The sequence below is a fragment of the Ursus americanus genome, chromosome 22, assembly GCF_024610735.1.
Source record: "Ursus americanus isolate L20-20 chromosome 22, mUrsAme1.1.p, whole genome shotgun sequence".
NCBI lineage: Eukaryota > Metazoa > Chordata > Mammalia > Carnivora > Ursidae > Ursus > Ursus americanus.
In genome coordinates, this window is record NC_142148.1 from 30,019,980 (window position 1) to 30,038,519 (window position 18,540).

At 54.0% G+C, this 18,540-nt stretch overlaps 1 protein-coding gene across 9 annotated transcripts in view; it reads right to left on the bottom strand.

The window, feature by feature from the left end:
* Nucleotides 1-17,935, bottom strand: part of RASSF2 (Ras association domain family member 2) — a 44,728-nt gene extending 26,793 nt beyond the window's left edge. For 2 of the 9 annotated variants that reach the window (XM_045808651.2, XM_045808597.2), the window contains exons 1-2: nt 17,656-17,829; nt 16,683-16,744 (exon numbers count right to left, since the gene is read on the bottom strand). The gene's annotated coding sequence lies outside the window, so the exon portion shown is untranslated. Of the gene's footprint in view, nt 1-15,971; nt 16,032-16,682; nt 17,610-17,655; nt 17,830-17,890 lie in introns of those variants that run through there. The other 7 variants (XM_087853737.1, XM_045808602.2, XM_087853736.1 and 4 more) reach the window with 7 other exon arrangements.
* Nucleotides 17,936-18,540: the final 605 nt, after the last annotated feature.

The window sequence follows — 18,540 nt, forward strand, 5'->3', positions numbered from 1 at the left end:
GAGAGGGAACACAAGCAGGGGGAAGTGGGAGAGGAAGAAGCAGGTTCCCAGCGGAGGAGCCCGATGTGGGACTCGATCCCGGAAGGCCGGGATCACGCCCTGAGCCGAAGGCAGACGCTTAACGACTGCGCTACCCAGGCGCCCCATGAACGTTGGGTATTATATGCAACTGATGAATCACTGAATTCTACCTCTGAAGCTAATAATACAGTATATGTTAATTAAATTGAATTTAAATTTAAATTTTAAAAAATGAAAAAAAAGTCCCCTTCCTATGCAGGTTTAAATGTATGCATTGCACAAACATTCCTCGTGTGCCTGACATGTGCATTTTGCGCTTACTGATGGTGATTCAACAGCCAGGGGAACAGGCACAGCCCTGCCCTCCAGATGCAGTAAGAGATGGACGGGGGAGACTGTTCTAGCAAGGGAAGCAGATGCTATGGCAGCACACCGAAGGGCACCCAATCTGGACTTGGGTGGGGCCTAGGGGCTTTCTGGACGAAGCGACCTCTAGGCTGAGACCCCGGGGATGAGGTGGAGCTGGCAAAGGGGCAGGGCAGAGTGGTCCCGACGGAAGCCACAGGCACTCCTGAGCCGTGCAAGATGGGGCGGGGCCCGGTTTGGGACCTTGACCACGTCCAGGAGTTCAAGGTGCCACGGGAGGCGGCGTGGTAGTCCGAGTAATGGCCCCAAAGATACCCAGGTCCTAATTCCAGGAGCCTGTGAACGTTCCCTTATAGGATACAGGGAATCCCCCGTCCCCAGGTGTGATTAAATTAAGGTTCTTGGAATGGGGGAACCATCCTAGGTTACCTGGGCGGGCCTTAAATGTAGTTACAAGTGTCCTTATAAGAGAGGCAGAGCGACCTTCTGGAACATCAACCCCAGCAGAGAGAGAGAGAGAGAGAGAGAGAGAGAGAGAGTCAGGAAGGTACTAAACTGGATGAGGATGGAGAAAGGGGCCAGGAGCTAAGGCCTGCGGCTCCCGAGTCACAAAAGGCAAGCGAATGATTCCCCGCCCCCAGCCCTCCTGATTCCTGGGCTTGGGCCGGATGAAACCGATTTCAGACCTCTGGCCTCCAGAATGTTAGAGAGTAAATTTGTTGTTTCCACCCACCCCATCTACGATCCTGCTTACAGAGCCCCTAGGGAAACAAGGGGAGGGTGTGATGTGCCTTGAAATTCGGAACAGCTGCCCCACCCCGCCTATTTTGGGAAAGGATTGTGGCAGACAACAGAGGCAGGGGGACCCCTGGAGGGGCCTGACCCGGGAAGGGGGCGATGGGGGCGGAGTCACAGCGTCTATAGGGTTTAAAGAGGTAGAGCGAAAAGTCGTGATACACCAGTTAAAAAGGTTTGGAAAAGGGCCCCGCTGCCAGAGTCACCGTGGGGCTAAAGGCAGAGTCCAGGTGCTGCAGGGGCTGGGGGCGCCACATTCGCACTTGCCAAGTTGAGGAACACGGGCTGACTTTGAGACATGCCCACGGGACCCTCTGGTGCAGCCGGGTCTGCGGCCCAGGAAGGTGACTGCATGGAGCTCCGAGAGAGGGAGGTCTGGAACATACGGAGGGGCTGAGGGGGCAGGGCTCCGATGCACCCAGTAGGTCAGTGACCGGCAGAGGAAAAGGAGTCCCTCGAAGAGGAGGAGGGAGATAGGTTGCCCCGGCAGCCGAGAGAATAAGGTGCCTTGAAAAGGAGGCGGGTCAGCAGAGCCAGAAGCTGGTGGTAGGAGCCGGAGAAGGAAAACCCAGAGCAGCCTCTGAGCCGTGACGCAGGACCTCAGCCAGAACTAGTTCCACAGCCTGCCTGGTGCAGAAATGAGATTAGCGGTGTCTAGCCGTCCACAGACCTTCTCTCTCTCAACTCTCCAGTCTTCCTTCAACCAGGGAAACGCTGTTCTAGTCTTTCTTTGATTCTCTTCTCTTCCTTCCATTCTTGGTTCTTCTTCAGCAATGTCTCTACGTCCTCTCTCGAGCACTGTCTGTTCATCTAACCATCTATCCATCCATCCATCCATTCATCCATCCAACCATCCATCCCTGCCCCTATCCTCCAAGTACCATATCATTTTTACTCATAATCTTTCATCTCCTTCTTTCCCTTAGAATTCTGCAGCTAATCTTCTAACGCATGGATTGGATTTTCTGCAGGACTCTCTTTTGTTCACTGCCTCCATCATAAGCTATAATTTAGTAATTTCATTTTGCATCTGAAAGCAGTCTGTCCTGTTCTTAAGACAATTCCCTTTGATAGCACGCCCTCTTAAATCTGCTCAGCACACTAATTAGGGAATTTAAGTCTTCTCTACAGTTATTAAAACTATTTGGTACTTGAGAAAAAATAGGCAGATCAATGTAACAATATAGTGTACAGAAATAGACCCAAATATATTTGGGAACATAGACTGTGGGGTGCATTTCTAAATAGTCGGGGCAAGATAGATTAATTTTTAAAATGTTGCTGGAGAATTGACCGGCTTTTGGAAAGGGGAGGTTGGGGAAGCTTAATCCCTACCTTACGCCTGCCACCCAAAGAAATCATAGATGAATAAAAAATTTAAACATTAAGACATAAAATGCTGGAAGGAAACATAGGATATATATCAACTTGAAGTGGGGAAAACTTTCCCATGAAAGACCCCAAATCCAGAAGGCATCATTGAAAAAAAACAAAATGGAGCCAACCTGCAAAAATTTCCAACTTCTGTTTAGAAAAAATTTTTACCCTATCCAAAGTCAAAAGTCAATGACAAATTGGGAGAAAACATTCACAATACATATGACAAAGGGCTAATGTCGTTAATTTGTAAAATTAATAAATCCATAAGAAAAAAGATTCTACATCTAATAGAAAATTGGACAAAGAACATGAACAGTTACTTCGCCAAAAAATAAATACAAATAATTAATAGATTTATGAAAAGACGTTCAACCGCCCTAATCACTATTTTTTTACTTGCCAGATAAGTATAAATCAAGTAGTCTGATGGCCCAAATGTGGGGATTCTCCAAGGTTCCCTCACTACCTGTCGGGTGATCTTAGCAAGGCCATCGCTACTATCAGACCTCCAGGCTCAAGTTGCCCGATCTTTGTCTCCAACCTGAACTTCTTCCCACCTTTTTTCTTACTGCTATAAATCTTGAGTTAGGGGTGTTAGGAAAACACTTACTAGCCTACCACATTGTTGAATTAAACTTACATGTAACTGATTCTAGGACCCAATCCCTACTTTGTCTGTCTCAAGGACAACATCTGCATCTCTCTTCAGAAACTTTCCAACCATCACCACAAATCACTGGCTACCTCCAACTAATTGGGGGTTTGGGGGCGGTGGAGTCGGAGGGGGGGGTTCAGCTAAATTAACATTCACTTTAAGGCAAACACAGCAGCAAAGCTAACAAAGGGCCGGAAATTTAGAGTTTGGTCTGATATTCCTTAAACAGAGTATTGTTCCTCACACAAGGAAGGGTCAGAGGAAGATGGTTGATGGGGCTGGAATGTGGATTCAATGGGACACTTCCTCCAAGGGCGCCTGCCAATATCTACAGCCTTGGAGAGAGGGATTTGTTCAGCTGACTCGTTGCAACTCTTCAGCCTTCTCTGTTATTATCAAGAATTTACGGGGCACTCTGGGACTCCAAAATGCCTTGTAAGAATCATTTACAAGCAACGCTTCCATGATGCCTTGAGAACACCAAAGTGGCAGGTGACCGGCGCCATCTTTTTGAGGAAGACAGAGCACAACGGGGAGGAAGGCGGGGCTTCCCATGTGGGTCAGCATCTCAGACACAGAACTGAAACAACTCACAGCTTCCCACACAGAAAAAGAAGGGGAGAGAAAGGGACGCAGATGAAAGGGCGACTTTGACACGAAACCTAAGTTTTATAGAAAAATAACTTTCTAAAAAAGTGTTCATAAAAGAATTAACGTGGAGTTGCTCTTTGGAAGTCTAAATCCTATTTAAACCTACTGAACTCCTTACAGGAACATCGTCATTCACCCCTCAAGAATTCTCAATCAGTACAACTTCCCTGAAGAAAGACTTCAAGAGGTAAAATGTATATTGAAGCACGTCTGCTAAAACATCTGGAGGTCTGTGTATCATTGGGCTTGCCTCATGGGGACATGAGCCTCCCAGGCCTTAGTCACATTGGAGACTCATTGGGGCCACTAACTAGTCAGTCCTTCCTTCTGGCACTGACTTCACGCTCTGGCAGAACTTTCTAGGTTCTCTTCAGTTCCATCAAATGCCTGGGCAGTACCATGAACCTTGCTAGTGGTGGATGGGAAGACCCATCCATTACTGCTTGCGGGTTCAACCTTCCCTAAGATCCAAGAGAATGTTTTGACAACTGGAAGGTTCCTAAGCCATTGGAGGTGATGACATCCCCGCCACAGAGAACATTCTAGGCCTGCTTTTCAAGCTCCATGAGCGTGCCCATGCTCTTCCACAGACCAAAGCAAATGCACATGCTCCCTAGACCCTGATCCAAAACTTAGCTCCCCCTTCAAAGTATCCTCACTGCCCCCCAGGCGGTGTCGGGGGGCAGGCGCTCACACCCTGGCCTGTCCCTCACAGCACTTACCACCACGAAGAAACCACCCATCTGGTGTTTCTTTCCCTCCTGGGCCTGGAGCTTCCCCTTTCTGGACCCCAGCTCCCAGCCTATCCTTCTCTCCTGTGAATCTTCCCACGATCATTGTTTTTTCAAGGTCTGAGGTAAGAGGATTTCTAGAAGCTGGGCCCCACACAAGGATTTTTGGGCACATGAGTTACCGAGGAAGTGTTCTCAAGAGAACCCTGTAAGCAAGCGAGGGCAGCAGGACCGGGCAGGGGAAGGAGCTGGGTGACCGGGGTTCAGCTGGAGTCCAGCCACAGCCTGATCCCGGGGGAGCTCTGGGGTGTGAATAACTCCACGGACTTGTCCCGCCTTCAGACAGCCAGGCCAGCCTTTGCACCTTGTGCTAGTCAGTCACTGGTGGAGAGCCGCCCTGGGAGGAGGAAGGTGAGCTCCCAGGCACTGCCCTGCAAGAACCGTTCCCAGGACGAGGGAGCAACTACGACTCAGAAGGAATCCACTTTCTCCCACCCGCTGTCCAGCCGAGAGGAAGCAGCTGCCCACGCGAGGGGCCAGGTGCGCTGCAAGGCTGAGCTGCAGGGATGGGGACAGACACTTGCCAGAGCTCTGGACCAATCACACCCCGGCCCGCTGCCGCACAAAGGGTCCCTCCCTCTTCCTCTTCACAGACCCTCCCACTCACAGGTGTCTCCAGCTTCCCTGAGAATAGATGAGGGGCCGTGCAAGCCCTTGAAAGTCACCAGCTCAGGTTCTTGGGAGGAAGGCAAACATCGAGCACTCAAGGAGCTTGAGGAGGTGGGAAAAGGCATCCAAAGCTCTCTTCAAGAAGAGCAAAATCTCCTGTGTTCTTAGCTCTTGGCTCCTCCAAACTCCGGGGCCCTCACTCCCGTTCCATCAGGGCGCCTGGAGAACATGCCAAGGTTCATCTTCCTCAGAGCCTCCCTCACTGGCTAATCCCTACAGTTTCTGTTCCAGCCTAGAGACTACACGGCTCTCATCTTATTGATCCACTGGAAGGTCCCCAGAGGGAGAAGGGCAAACGCAGAACAGAAAGGCTGGCAAACCACCCCTTGGCAGGAGAGCCCAGAGGAGACGAAGAACCCACTTCGTTTCCTACACCGTCTTCCCGGTGGCACAGCGGGAGCCGGCCTCAACCTCGGCAACTAGGGCGGGATGGGGGTCGGGGGGCCACAGCCAGTTAACAGGACCCAGGCAGTCCCAGTCTCTAAGACAGCACAGCTAGGAGAACGAGACAGGCTCGGGAAGGGGAGCGCTTTCCACGGAGAATTCCCAGGGAGGCAAACCCCACAGAGCCCCCCTTTGACCGACGAGAGGGACAGGCAGTCTGAGAGGCCTCAGCAGAAACCAAAGCAGGAAGGAGAAGCAGCTGGCCTCGAGACACACAGCTGCTCAGAGGTTCTCATTCTGGGCGCTCCTTAGACTCTCCCTGAGTGAGGACGGGGAGCGGGCAGGGGGGTGAGGGGGTCCATTTAAAATTCTCCATGTTCAGGCTGCCGCTCATACCAATGACCTCAGACCCTCTGAAAGGGGCCCAAGCATGAGCATTTTTATAGCCTTCCCAGGGGGTGCCAATGTACAACCAGAGCTGAGAACAACCTAGAAATCTGAAAGGGATAGAGCTGTGTAGACTGAGGACATCACCAAATGCATCTCGAAGCAGCCTTTCAGGAATAAAAGGAACAGAATTTTCTAAAAGCAAACTGAGTCGGGTCTTCGGCACCTGCCTTCCCATTGCTAATATCTCAAAGGGGAGAGAGGACAGCGCGGAGCAACCCAAAGGGTCGGTGCAGGCAGGGACTGAGCTAGCTGACGCAAAGGGCCCCACGACATGCAAACCAGGGCACCACACCACAGAAGCCAGGAAGCCAGCCCTGCGCCCCAGAAACAAAGGAAATGCTCACTGGAGGCCCACAACTTCCCCTTTTGGGGCCTGTCCCCACCTCTTGTCTGAGTCCTGCCCTGGCCCCCTCCGCAGGGGGATAATCTGGAGCTCCTGGGTTGGAGTAGAAAGTTTTCCTACACAGTGCTTCATACTATAGTGTTAAAGACTGTCTCATCAGGTCTCCTGAGGGACTCTGCTTTGTAACCAGGCAGTGGTTCCAGAGGAGATCGGGCTGACCCCCGTGTACTTCAGCCCTTGACAGAGCGGCAGGAGGAAGTGCCGCTGGCAAACAGGAAGCCCCAGCCCTGTTGTGCCACACGAGGAAGGAGACTCGAGCTGTGGCCTGGCACACTGCCAAGTTCTAGAGATCACCGGAGATTCCACCTCCTGGTTCCTGAACCTGAACCCATCCCAGACATGGGCAAAATCCAGGCTGCCTGGGAGGCAAACGGCACACCTTGCCTTCCCTTTATTCAATAAAAGGCCCACTTACTGGCCAGGCCTGGGTCCCCTCTGGGGCCTGTTCGCCTCACTGATCCTCCCTTCCCTGAATGTACCCCCTCTGTCCCCTTTCCCAGGTGTATAGGCCCCCAGGGACCCACCCACACGGCTCGCCCAGTCACTCTGCTCAGGAAAGAGCCTGGCACCAAACACCACCCAAGCGGGTGCTAAGGTCTAGTGTCCCGAGTGTATGGACTGCACCCTCTCAGCTTTACATCTGACCGTGAATAAAAGGCTTTGCCAGTCCCCGCCCCCAAAGCATGCTAAGCATCAGGAAAGGGGGAGTGGAAGGTATCTGGTAAGAGATGGGCAGGTGGAAAAGAGCTTAGCTCAGGAGAACTAGCAGAAGACTTGTCTCGGGAGGCCCTTGACGACGGTTTCCCCCACGAATCAAGAACACAATAATTGTTATGGGGCTAATGACAAAACACCGGACGTGAATAATAGACAGCTACATAAATGAGAGTTTACTCTGGGCCACCTAGTATCTGCTTTGGCTCATTGAATCCCCACAACAACCCCATGGAGAAACCTCAATATCCCCATTTTGCAGATAAAGCAAATGAGGCACAAAGAAACGAAGTAAATTGTCCCAAAATACACAGTGGGGGGTGGGGTCAGACCTGGGACTGGGTGAGTTCTTGCAAAGCAGAACCCTCTTGAGGTGGAGGGAGAAAAAAAGAGTTTTCAGCTAAAACTCAACCGAGCCAGCCGTATCCTAGAGGAGGGGGTTCTCACACTGGAGTGTGGACCAGAAGCCCCTGGAGGGCTCATTAAGTACAAATTCCTTTCCCCCTCCCCCCCCCCCCCCGCGCTTCTGATTCAGTCCTTCTGGATGGGGTCTGAGGTTGTGCATTCCTAACAAGCAAGATCCCCAGTGACTGGCACTGCCCGTAACAAGGCTCTAGAAGCTTTATCTTCTTCCTTACGAGAAAGAACTCACGGGGAAGCTTTATTTTCTCTGTTTTACAGATAAGGAAACAGAAGTTCCCAGAATATTAGGCGACTCATCCCAGGTCACAGAGCTGACATGAAACCCAGGGCTCCTTCTGTGGTGCCCTGGCTAAGCGCTGGATATGGGGGGCTCTGAGCAGGGCAGGCAGGAATGGGGTAGGGGGCTTCTGCTGTGAGCCACGGGGAAGGGAGGCAAGTGAGTGAAGGGCTGGACGGACCGGATGTAGGTAGAGCAGACCCTGCAAGGGGCCGGGGATAGAGACCCTGGCCAGGGACCTGGGCACCTGCCACAGACCCTAAGTCACAACTGCCCTCTGTCCAAAGAAAAGCTACCCGTCACACTCGTGGGTCCCACAAACCACCTGCTCCCCCAACCCGGAAAAAGCTGGGGGGCCTGACCGATGACAGGTACGAGGCCCCCGCTGAGAGGGGAACTTGGCTCCCATGCCCGGAAGCAGCCCCTGCCTGGCCCACCCTCTCCAATGAGGAGCTGAGATTCCAGCCACACCGGGCTCCCCACAAGCAGCTTGGTCTGCAAAGCCCCTGCTCTTCTGGAGGCCAACTGGGACCCTGGGCCTGCTCTGCTCAGGCCTCTGTGCACAGGGCTGAGTCCCCAAGGCGGCTGGGACAGAGATCTGAGGAAATGGTCCTGGGATTCCTGCCAGAAGGGCCTGCCTCCCGTTCCACACCAGCGGGCGGGTGGCAGGGGAGTGACCTGGAAAGTCACCGCGGGGACTCACCCCAACAATCACCTCACAGGCCCGGATGAGCAACTACTTGCTTATAGGAAAGTCCCTCCAGTGTCCACAAGCTTCTGACCTTCTGGATGGGTTTTAGGAGGAAACCCAGAGGCCCTTAACCTCGTATCAAAGAACCAGGGTGTTGGAGCAGGACCAAAAAAAAAAAAAAAAAAAGGCATTAAGGAAGTAAAAACTCCAGACAGAGAAAACTCTGTGTGTGTGTGTGTGTGTGTGTGTGTGTGTGTGTGTGTAGCATTTAGACTGTAGCTCACAGGAACCAGAGACCTAGAAAGCCACTGTTCAATTTGACAGACCCAGCAAGGAAGGACCTTGGTCACACCTGCCTCCCTAAAGCAGTGCCATCATCACCTTCAATCAGAGGGGCCCTGCCAAGATGAACCCTCCTGGGCTACGATTCAGCGACGTGCAAACTTCGTAGGCTGAGGTGGCCTGAGGGAAAGAGTGGGAAGCTGGCCGAGGCAACACTGGCCCTAATAAGGCAAATAAGATGAAGCATTCCTTGACCTGCATCTCTCAAAACCAAGGGCTACTTTATAGGGTAGTTTCATGTCCTGCCTTGGGAAGGGCAAATTAAGCTCTCCTCCAGCCCGATAACTAGGGGATTTCTGGCACTGCCCTCCCACAGGGAGGCCGGGATCAGTCTTTGAGCCTCGAGCCCCCCCCCCCCCCCCCGTGGTGAGTCTCTCAGCCTTTCAGGGATGTGCTGACCTAGCGGGGCAGGTGAGGGGGGGCTGCCACCAGCTCCCCATTTCCTACAAGCACAGGTTTCTTTCTGGCCACTCTTCCTGTTTACTGAGTGATTTCTCCGAGACTCATCTCTGACCTCACTTCCCCTTCCTCAGGGAACCCCAGCGGCTCTTCCTTTTTTGGTGCTAGAGGCTAAGCCTGAGCTCTGTGTGCAGAGATCTTGGGGTTTCTGCTCTTTGCTACCTGGGGCCAGGACTGGAAACCCAAGGGCCAGGATTGCAGACTTCCCCCACCCCCACCCCAGCCAAGATCGGCAGGTTCCTGGCACTTCAGAAGCAATAAGGAAGGGAGAACAGAGGAAGAATCCAGTGTGCGCGGAGCCCTCCCCTGGGGCAGCTCTTGGGGGGCATCTCACATCCCCCCTCCTTTCACCTCCTTAATACTCTGTGTGTGGAAAAATTCACCCTCACACAGCAATCTCAGATCCTTCCTAGTACCAGGAATGACCGCTCATCTGGGGGTTTCCAGAGCATTTCCAGGAGGCTGAGGGGGAGTTTTCCACACAACCACGTTCATACCCTCCTCTGTCTGCCCTGCATCCAGCCGACTAAACCTAAAGAAAACTCAGCACCGTGAAACACAGAACTTCTCCTCAAAATGGGCTTCAAAGGCTGTCTCTGTAAAATCTTTACACTTCCCCAACCGTCTAGGATTAAAAGAGCAGCCTCCCACTGGACAGAGAAAACAGGCAGAGCCAGGTAAAGAAACTTCCAGAGTCCAGTGGGCAGGTCTGTCCCTCCCACACCTAAACCCGCTCACTGACTCGCTGGAGAGCCCAGCAGGCCCTTCTGGGAGCTCACTTACCAAGGAACCCAAAGCTTTTCCCACAGAACAAGGTGTCCCATTGAAAAGCCACTTGATCCACTCCCGTGGCACCTGAACAGAGTCACACAACCTGGTTTCCCAGTTCTGGGTCCCAAAGCTTCCCGACCCCCTTTCACCTCAGAGTCGACCCGAGGCTGAAGCGTACACACCATCTCCCCTGCTCCCCACCCCACTGCACCACGTCCCCGATTAGCTTGTCACAGACACAAGAAAGCAATCCTTGTCCCAAACATTTGTGTGATGAACTGTTAAGATCCCGTGTGCAGCTTCAGGAAGAGGGCGCCGACTACCTAAGGCTACCACCCATCTCTCCGGAGCACTTGGGGCCTCATGGACCCCACCAGCTAACGTCCTCCCTGCACGCCAGCCGGGCCACCCTGCCCGCAGACAGAACATTCCGCAGCCGTACCCACAGCCGCCATGCTGGGCATTTAGCAGGCCGAGTTGAGCCCCAGGATTTGGAACGCACACAAAGGACGCTCGAAATTGAAAAATCGAGGCTGTCGTTCTCAACCTTCAAGAAAGATGGTCCCAACAACCCACCTCTACCTGGTTTGGACCTCACTCACTGCAGGACAGCTCTGAGGTTCAAGGCACGGTGAACCCCAAGTGCTCGCACTCAGACCCACCACAGAAGCCGCCGTCTGGGGCCTGGGGCCCAGCTGCCAGCAACCAGCAAGCCATGCCGTGGTCGGCTCGGAGGCCGGGAGCGCTGCATTCGCCTGTGCCTGGCCGCCTGCTTTTGCCCCACCAGGCTGACAGGAAGGTCAGAGCCTGCCCCCCACCCCAGGGGAGGATGGCAGGGGCGGGTCGGATGGCCAGGACCTCGTGGCCCTGCCTGAAATGAAACCACCGGGGACCAAACACCATGACTCTATCGCAGGGCTCTTTCTTTCCTTCTTATGACCTAAGTAAAACAAACGTTTCTATTTCTTTGACCAATATGGAGAAGCAAAAAGATTAGGATCCACAGAAGAACAATTATTGAACGATTCCAATTCTATGAGATTCCTGGAACAGGCAAATTCACAAAGACGGTACGTGGAATCGAGGTTACCAGGGGTTCCGGGGTTGGGAATGGGAAGTTGATGTGTGATGGGGACAGGGTCTTTGGGATGACGGAAGAGTTCTGGAGATGGATACTGGTGATGGTCGTAGGACACTGGGAATTCACGGTATGTCACTGCTGTCATCGGAATGTTTGTGTCCCGCCAAATGCTTATGTTGAAATCCTAACCCAAAATGGGGTGGCATTAGGAGGTGGGGCCTTTGGGCATGTTTCACGGGGGTGTTGCCACCCTCACCAATGGGATTAGTGCCCTTCTGAGAGACCCCACGGGGCTCCCCCATCCTTCCTGCCACGTGGTGGTAAAATGAGAAGTCTGAGATCTAGGAGGGCCTCTCGCCCCCCTGTGTGGGCACCCTGACCTCGTACTTCCAGCCTCCAGAACTTCGAGAAAGGCATCTCTGGAGTTTTCAACTCACTCAGTCTGTGGTATCCTGCTACAACAGACGGGACAGCCCCTGAACTGTGCACTTAAAAATGATGAAAAGGACAAATTTTCTATTATGTCTATTTTACCATAATTCAAAATAAAAAATAAAAATATTTAACTTAAAAAAAGACTAAGATCAGTATCCCCCCTCAGATGTCACCACTCAGAGACAATCACTATGAACTATGTTCCAGAGACAAATATAAAATGGGGGGGAGGATATATTTTACAAAGAGCCCAGTTTGGTAACCTGCTTTTGAGAAATATCATACTTTTCCACGGTAATGGAGGCACATCACTCCCCTATATTTTTTGTAGCCCCGTGGTATTCCAATGCATAGAGACACAGGTCTTCCCCCCACCCAAAAGCAGGGCGCACCTATGAACCTTTTTGTGAGCCAAAGGGGCCCAAAGCAAAGAATCAATTACCATTAATTTATGTGGGAAAACTTGTTAGCATTCCCAGACCCAAAAATAACCTCTCTTAGGCTTTCCTGATACCTCGGGACACATCTTGCTAATGGATACACAAAATAAATCGAGACAAAGCACAGATGCCCACAGACACAGTTCAAAGCTCTGGCGGCTCGAAGCTGAGACGGAGTGTAGGTCCCCGGGAAGGAGCTCGGCTGGGCGGCTCTCAGCGCTGGGGGCGTGTGCGGCCCCTCCAAGGGCTCCCTGCGAAACAGTCGCTGAATGCGATTTTTGCTTTTCGCCTTTTTTTCATAAAAACAAAAATCCTGGGACACCTGGGTGGCTCAGCTGGTTAAGCGTCTGCCTTCGGCTCAGGTCATGATCTCAGGGTCCTGGGATCGAGCCCCAAGTTGGGCTCCCTGCTCAGCGGGGAGCCTGCTTCTCCCTCTCCCTCTGCTGCTCCCCCTGCTTGTGCTCTCTCTCTGATAAATAAATAAATAAAATATTAAAAACAAACGAACAAACAAAAATCCTCTTCGGATTTCTTTCTGTTAGCAAAACAGATACTAATGCAGGTCTTTCACAAAAACCAAGCAGCCTGGGGCAAACAACTCCGGAAAAGCGAGGGATACCTGGACCATAATTAACATGTTTGCTTTCGTTGGGGTTTAGTCTCCATTTCGGTGGTTGTTATTATTACAAAGAATGCTGCAAGGGACATCCCTGTGCACATATTTTTCTGCACTTGTCCAATTATATCCTTAGGATAAGATTTCCTACCAGTGCAATTGCTGAGTCAGGGACTCCCTCGGGAGGACCGTCAACAGAGCTCTGTGAGGAAAATCACAGCAGGGATGTTGAATTGTGCCATACAAAAGTCCCTTTCGCCACGTGCACTTTTCTTGGCTTTGACTTGGGTGTCCGTGGCATTGCCTAGCAGTTCAGGAAAGTAGGGACTCTCCTTTCCATACGAAACCAGCCCCTCCCTCCCACCGCCCTGGCCTCCTCGGGGGACACACCACGCCTGTGTCATGAGGAGAAGCCGCCATACTAGGAAGGCAGAAGGGGGCTGGGCCACTATCTCCTGAATTCCCCTTTGCTAGCGGGAGGGACCACAGCAGAACTCCAGGGTGGCCCATGGCACCCAGTCAGTTGTTCAGCATTTATCATGGGCCACGGCCCGGATGTGACAGCCATGAGCAGGGGTACTCCGTTTCCTCACCTAGCCGAAGGATAGCCTCTCTCCAAAGCATCGTAACTGGCCATTCACGGGCCATCGTGATACCTGCTCCCAAATCCGCCATGGCCCCTTCTAGCTTATGAGCAGCACATGGGTGCCTGAATGTTTGCTGTGTGCCAGGCTCCCGTCCGAACGCACATCACAATATCACCGTGACAGAGTCGTAACTGCCATCTTACAGTTGGGGAAACTGAGGCTCAGAGACTTTACATGACTGTTTCACTGCAGCCTAAAGCTTATCCTAGGTTGGTTTTCCCCAGAAGTTGACCCTGAAACAAGGATCCGAGTGCAAATGGAAGGGGGCTGGAAAGTGAAGTAGGGAAAGGACAGCAGCCCGTGCAGGGAGCCAGTTACAAGGCAACTCTGACAGCATAGCACGTGTCCCCACGCCACCCCAGCAGAAAAGTGAGGGAGCTGGGGTATTTATACGCCTTCTCTCATCGGTCACTGGTTGAGGTCAAGGGAACACGCACGGGAAGGATGCTGGCGGCATCTACTACATTGCCCAATATCGTGCGGCCGGAAATGGTAAAATGCCATGAAAACTCCAAATCCAATTCTCGGCATTACTCTTAGAAAGGAGCGGTTAATCAAACCCTTAACGGAGTGCCAACTACGGGGAACGTGCCATGCTGGTGAAAAAAACCTACTTTGCCAAATCACTTTGGGTTGAGATGTCCAAGGACAGCGCAAGTACCTTTCTGCCAAGTTTTATCAATGGGCTGAATAGGAAGAGCCCCCCGAAGTCACTTTGCTCATCCCACGGGAATTAGCCAAGAGCCCTTCCCTGCCCTCGTCCTCTGCATAAGGTTCCCCTCTCTGAATCAGCCACAGCTGGCGTGGGCAGGAGTCCTCCAGCCTCGAGCTGTCATCCCAAGCAGCTGCATCAGCCGGTGATTATAGGCTCCGGATCTGCCTGTCATCCCAGGAATGATCAAAAATGACCCTCTGGACACCCAGCTGGCCAAGTCTGGAGGATGTCCCTGTTTACGGTGCCCTGCTTCCCCTGTGCCTCCTGCCCTGCCCTCTCCCTCCATTGTCACACACACACACCCTCCATGGGAACCCACAAGCCGGCCGAAGAAATGGAACCAGCAATCAGAGGGCTGCAGGAGCTTACCCCACCTTAAGGACTCACTTAAAATTCTTCTGGAGAGGCAGGGAGGTGTCTAAATAGGACAGTGTGTCATTAGGGTAAATCACTGGACCCTATTGTAAGGAGTGGTGGGAGAAACGGAGGTGGCAGAAGGACACGGCTGCCCTAGTTTTAGCAACCCAGCGGTAGCAGCTCTCAGCAGCTCTGTCTTGAAGACAGAGACTGGACGGCTTGTTCTGCTCAGAGCACACTGCTGAGACCTGCCCAGTTTCTCGCCCTGGGGGAGAGAAGGAGACATGGGCAAGTCCCAGTCCCTTTCCTGGTCTCCCAGCAGGATTCTCTGGCAATGGGGCCCTGCCTGTAAACCCCCTCCCAGGGAGGACACTTGCGGCCCGAGTATCCTAGGGAGGACTGAAGGCAATAATCAGGCCAGCGTTCTTTTGTGCTGTGGGACAGCCATCGGCACTCCAGCAGAGGTGCCCGGATGTGCGGTCCTGGGCACCTCTCCAGTCAAGTCTCTTGGCCATTCCTAAGCAGCTCACGCACAGAAGGCAGACACGAAGCTTGGCTCCGGGGCTCCAGGAAACAGACCAAGAAATCAAAACAAAACCAGTGGATGACTGAAAGGTCCCGGGTAGGACAGTGCAGCTGAGAAGAGGAAGGCTCGAGGGTCAGAAAACAGGTGTAGGGCATCTACCACTGCTAACGGACCTCTAAGAGAACACCAGCCAAAAGAGGGCCCGCAGCCCCAAACAGGAGCTGTGTAGAAATGCAGAGAGGGGGGCTCTGGAGCCCCGGGGACAGGATGAGAACGCCCCTCACGAAGGTGGGGATGCTGCCACCCGAGGCACAGGTAAGCATGCCCTGGTCCACGCAGTCGGGTGCAGAGGGCACCCCCTCTCCCCGCCCCCCCCGCCTTCCCCTGGAGGGGGACATGCCTGGGGGTCCCAGGTCACCTGGCCTCCTTTCAGCCAGGCTCCCTGAAGATGCCCCTCATTCTAACTAGATTTCAACAGCACAAAAATGAGGGCAAGGCACTTGGGGTACATCTCGGCTGCACCCCAGCTAGATTATCCTGTCTCCCAGTATGCCACCCCTGCTCTCCTGTCTTCTGAAGGCAGGGGCAGGACTCACCGTCCAGCCTCCCCAGCACGGAGAATCCCCGACTGTGCCAGCCCACACCCCCAGGTGCCCAGGCGGGCAGCATCTCTGGCTCCCTGTCCTTCTTTTAGCTTGTCATGACCCCGGGGACTACAGCAGCTCCCAGACGGCGGTGTCCAGAGAAGAAAGCCCAGCTGGTACCCACACTCACCACCCCACTCCAGGGTCTCTGATCCCAAGTGCGCACCGCCCAGGCTGACTCCACGCTTAGTCCCTGGGACACGGCATTTGGATACAAGTTAAAAAAACAAAAAACCAAAAACCCCCAGAAAAACAGAAAAAAACCCACCTCTCTCAAAAAACCCAATGTATCTTAGCCATGAGAAGTTTCTTGAATTCCTCAGAACACCTGCAGAAAAAGTTTCCAGTAAATAATGCTAAGTGAAATAAGTCAAGCAGAGAAAGACAATTATCATATGATTTCTCTCATCTATGGAACATAAGAACTAGGAAGATCGGTAGGGGAAGAAAGGGATAAAGAAAGGGGGGGTAATCAGAAGGGGGAATGAAACATGAGAGACTATGGACTCTGAGAAACAAACTGAGGGCTTCAGAGGGGAGGGGTGGGGGAATGGGATAGACTGGTGATGGGTAGTAAGGAGGGCACGTATTGCATGGTGCACTGGGTGTTATACGCAACTAATGAATCATCGAACTTTACCTCGGAAACCGGGGATGTACTATATGGTGACTAACATAATATAATAAAAAATCATTAATTAAAAAAAAAGAAAGAAAAAAAAAAGAAAAAGTTCCCAGTAAATAAGTGTGGATTGAGAAATTTAAAAAAAAAAAAAATCCAACCGCAGATTCCTCTTCCAGATGCTCTGGAAAGAAGGCCCCTGGATCTGAATCCCAGCTGTTTAAAAGCATCATTGTTTCTAATTCTTTCCTCCCATTGTGTCAAGATCCGTGGCAGGAACAGAGTTCCACTCTGGGATTAATTGCTATTTGGCCGCTCACTGGTTCACATTTTCATTCATCCCATTAAGGTACTTACTATAAACCCGGCCCGCACGAGTCACGGCCTCTGTCCTCTGGGAGAACCCGGCTTCCGGACACCTGGGGATAAAGTACTTGCGGCCCTGAGAACGGAGGCGCTCAGCTCCTGCTGTCACTGAGGGGCAGAGGTGCTGGGAACAGCCCGGGACCCACAGAGAGCCCCACAGTAAGATGGAGCCCTCCGTCGCCCTGGCGGGCCACCGCGCCGCTCCGTGCTGTCCCCAGGGTTCGCCCAGTTTAAGAGCTAAATGCAAAGCAGGCGCCCCAAATGCAGAAGTGGCTGGGTGGCCCAGGGAACCTGCCCCCCTCAGGCGAGAGAGGACGCAAAGCTGAGGTCCCCAACGACCTCAGCACTAGCTCGGAAGGCGGGCGGGGAGACCGCAAAGGGAAGTGCCACGAGGACCAAGGGCCCCCGCGCCCCTGCGCCCTTCCGAAGGGGCCTCGGGCGCGCCGCCTGCCCGCGCAGGGTGCTGGAACCCGCCTCTGGGGGACCGTCCGTTGGGCAGAGAAGATGGGGACCAGGCTGGGGTCGGGTACTCCCCAGCGCTGTCCGGGCCTCCCATCCCTGCACCTGCTGCCCGGCCCCAGCTCGCCAGGGAGTCCCGGGAACCCCGGGGATGGGGCGGGGGCGCCTTCCTGTCGCCGCCCTTGGCGCGGAGGGGAGGAAGGCCCCCCAGGGGTCGCAGAGGGAAGACGAGCTTGGAGCCGCAACTTTCTCCTGCCAGAAGCTGGGCGCGCAGGGGCTGGCTCCTACGCGGCCCCCGGGGGGTCCGCACGCCCGGGAACCGCCAGCGGCCCCGGGAGCAGAGAGGAGACCAGGGCAGGGGAGGACTGAGGCGCTGACCTGGACCGGGCTGGGAACACCGCGGGAAAACTTTCCGCGAGGCTGGAGGGAGGCAGGGGAGAGAGGACCGGCCCGCGCCCGGCACCTTGCAACCCGCATCCCGCGCCCGGGGCCCCGCGCCCCGAACCTTGCCTGCGTCCTGAGCCTGCTGCATCACCCGCGGAGTTGGAAAGTGGGGGTGCCTCGGAGCGGGGGGGGTGCTCCAGCCCCCGCCTGGGTCTGCGAGCGGCGGGCCCGACTCAAATCCAGTCGGGCAGAGCAGGCGGCGGCCGCGCGATTGGGGGTCGGGCGCCCCGCCCTCCTCGCCTCCCCTCCGCCCCTCCCGCCCTCTCTTCCGCCCCCTTGCCTTTATCCTTCCCTACCGCGTCCGATCCGCCTCTCTCCCCGTCTTTCTCTAGCTCTCCATCTCTCCCCCTCCCCTCTTCCCTCGCCTTTCTTCCTCCCCTGGTCTCCCGCCCTCTCTCCCTTTCCCTCGTCCTCCCCTCCCCTCCTCCTGGGGGGCGGAGCTTCTCCCCTCCCTCCCAGACAATGCTGGGGCTGCGCGTCCCCTGCTTCCCCTCCTGCAAGTCAGGGCTCCGGCTGCCAGCGCTTCTTCCGGGCTGGGGGGGGGGGGGGGGGGCGGGGAGGGGGTAGGAGTGCAGGGGTGGAGAGGATGGACTGGCTCCCCTCACCCCATTCGCCGCTGCCCTCTTCAAGCCGGATGGAGTCTTGGCCCAAGCCCCTTGGCTCGCCCCGCGCTGTGACAGCCACTCCCAAGGAACAGTCACGCTGCCCCGCAAAGCCCACCTCGAGCGCCCCGGATTCCCCAGGCAGAAGATGTGGGATTCATTTTCTAACACCGCGCCTTATTACAAAAAGGGTTTGAGCTGAGCAGAGGCTAAGCAAGCCCCCTTCGACAGGCGGGTGGGCAGACGTGACCGTGAGTGAAGGAAGCCAAGTTTCTTTGTCCACGTCTCACCTCCCTCTCTCATCCACTCCTGGGCTCCAGGGGTTCTCAGTGCAAAGGAAGGCT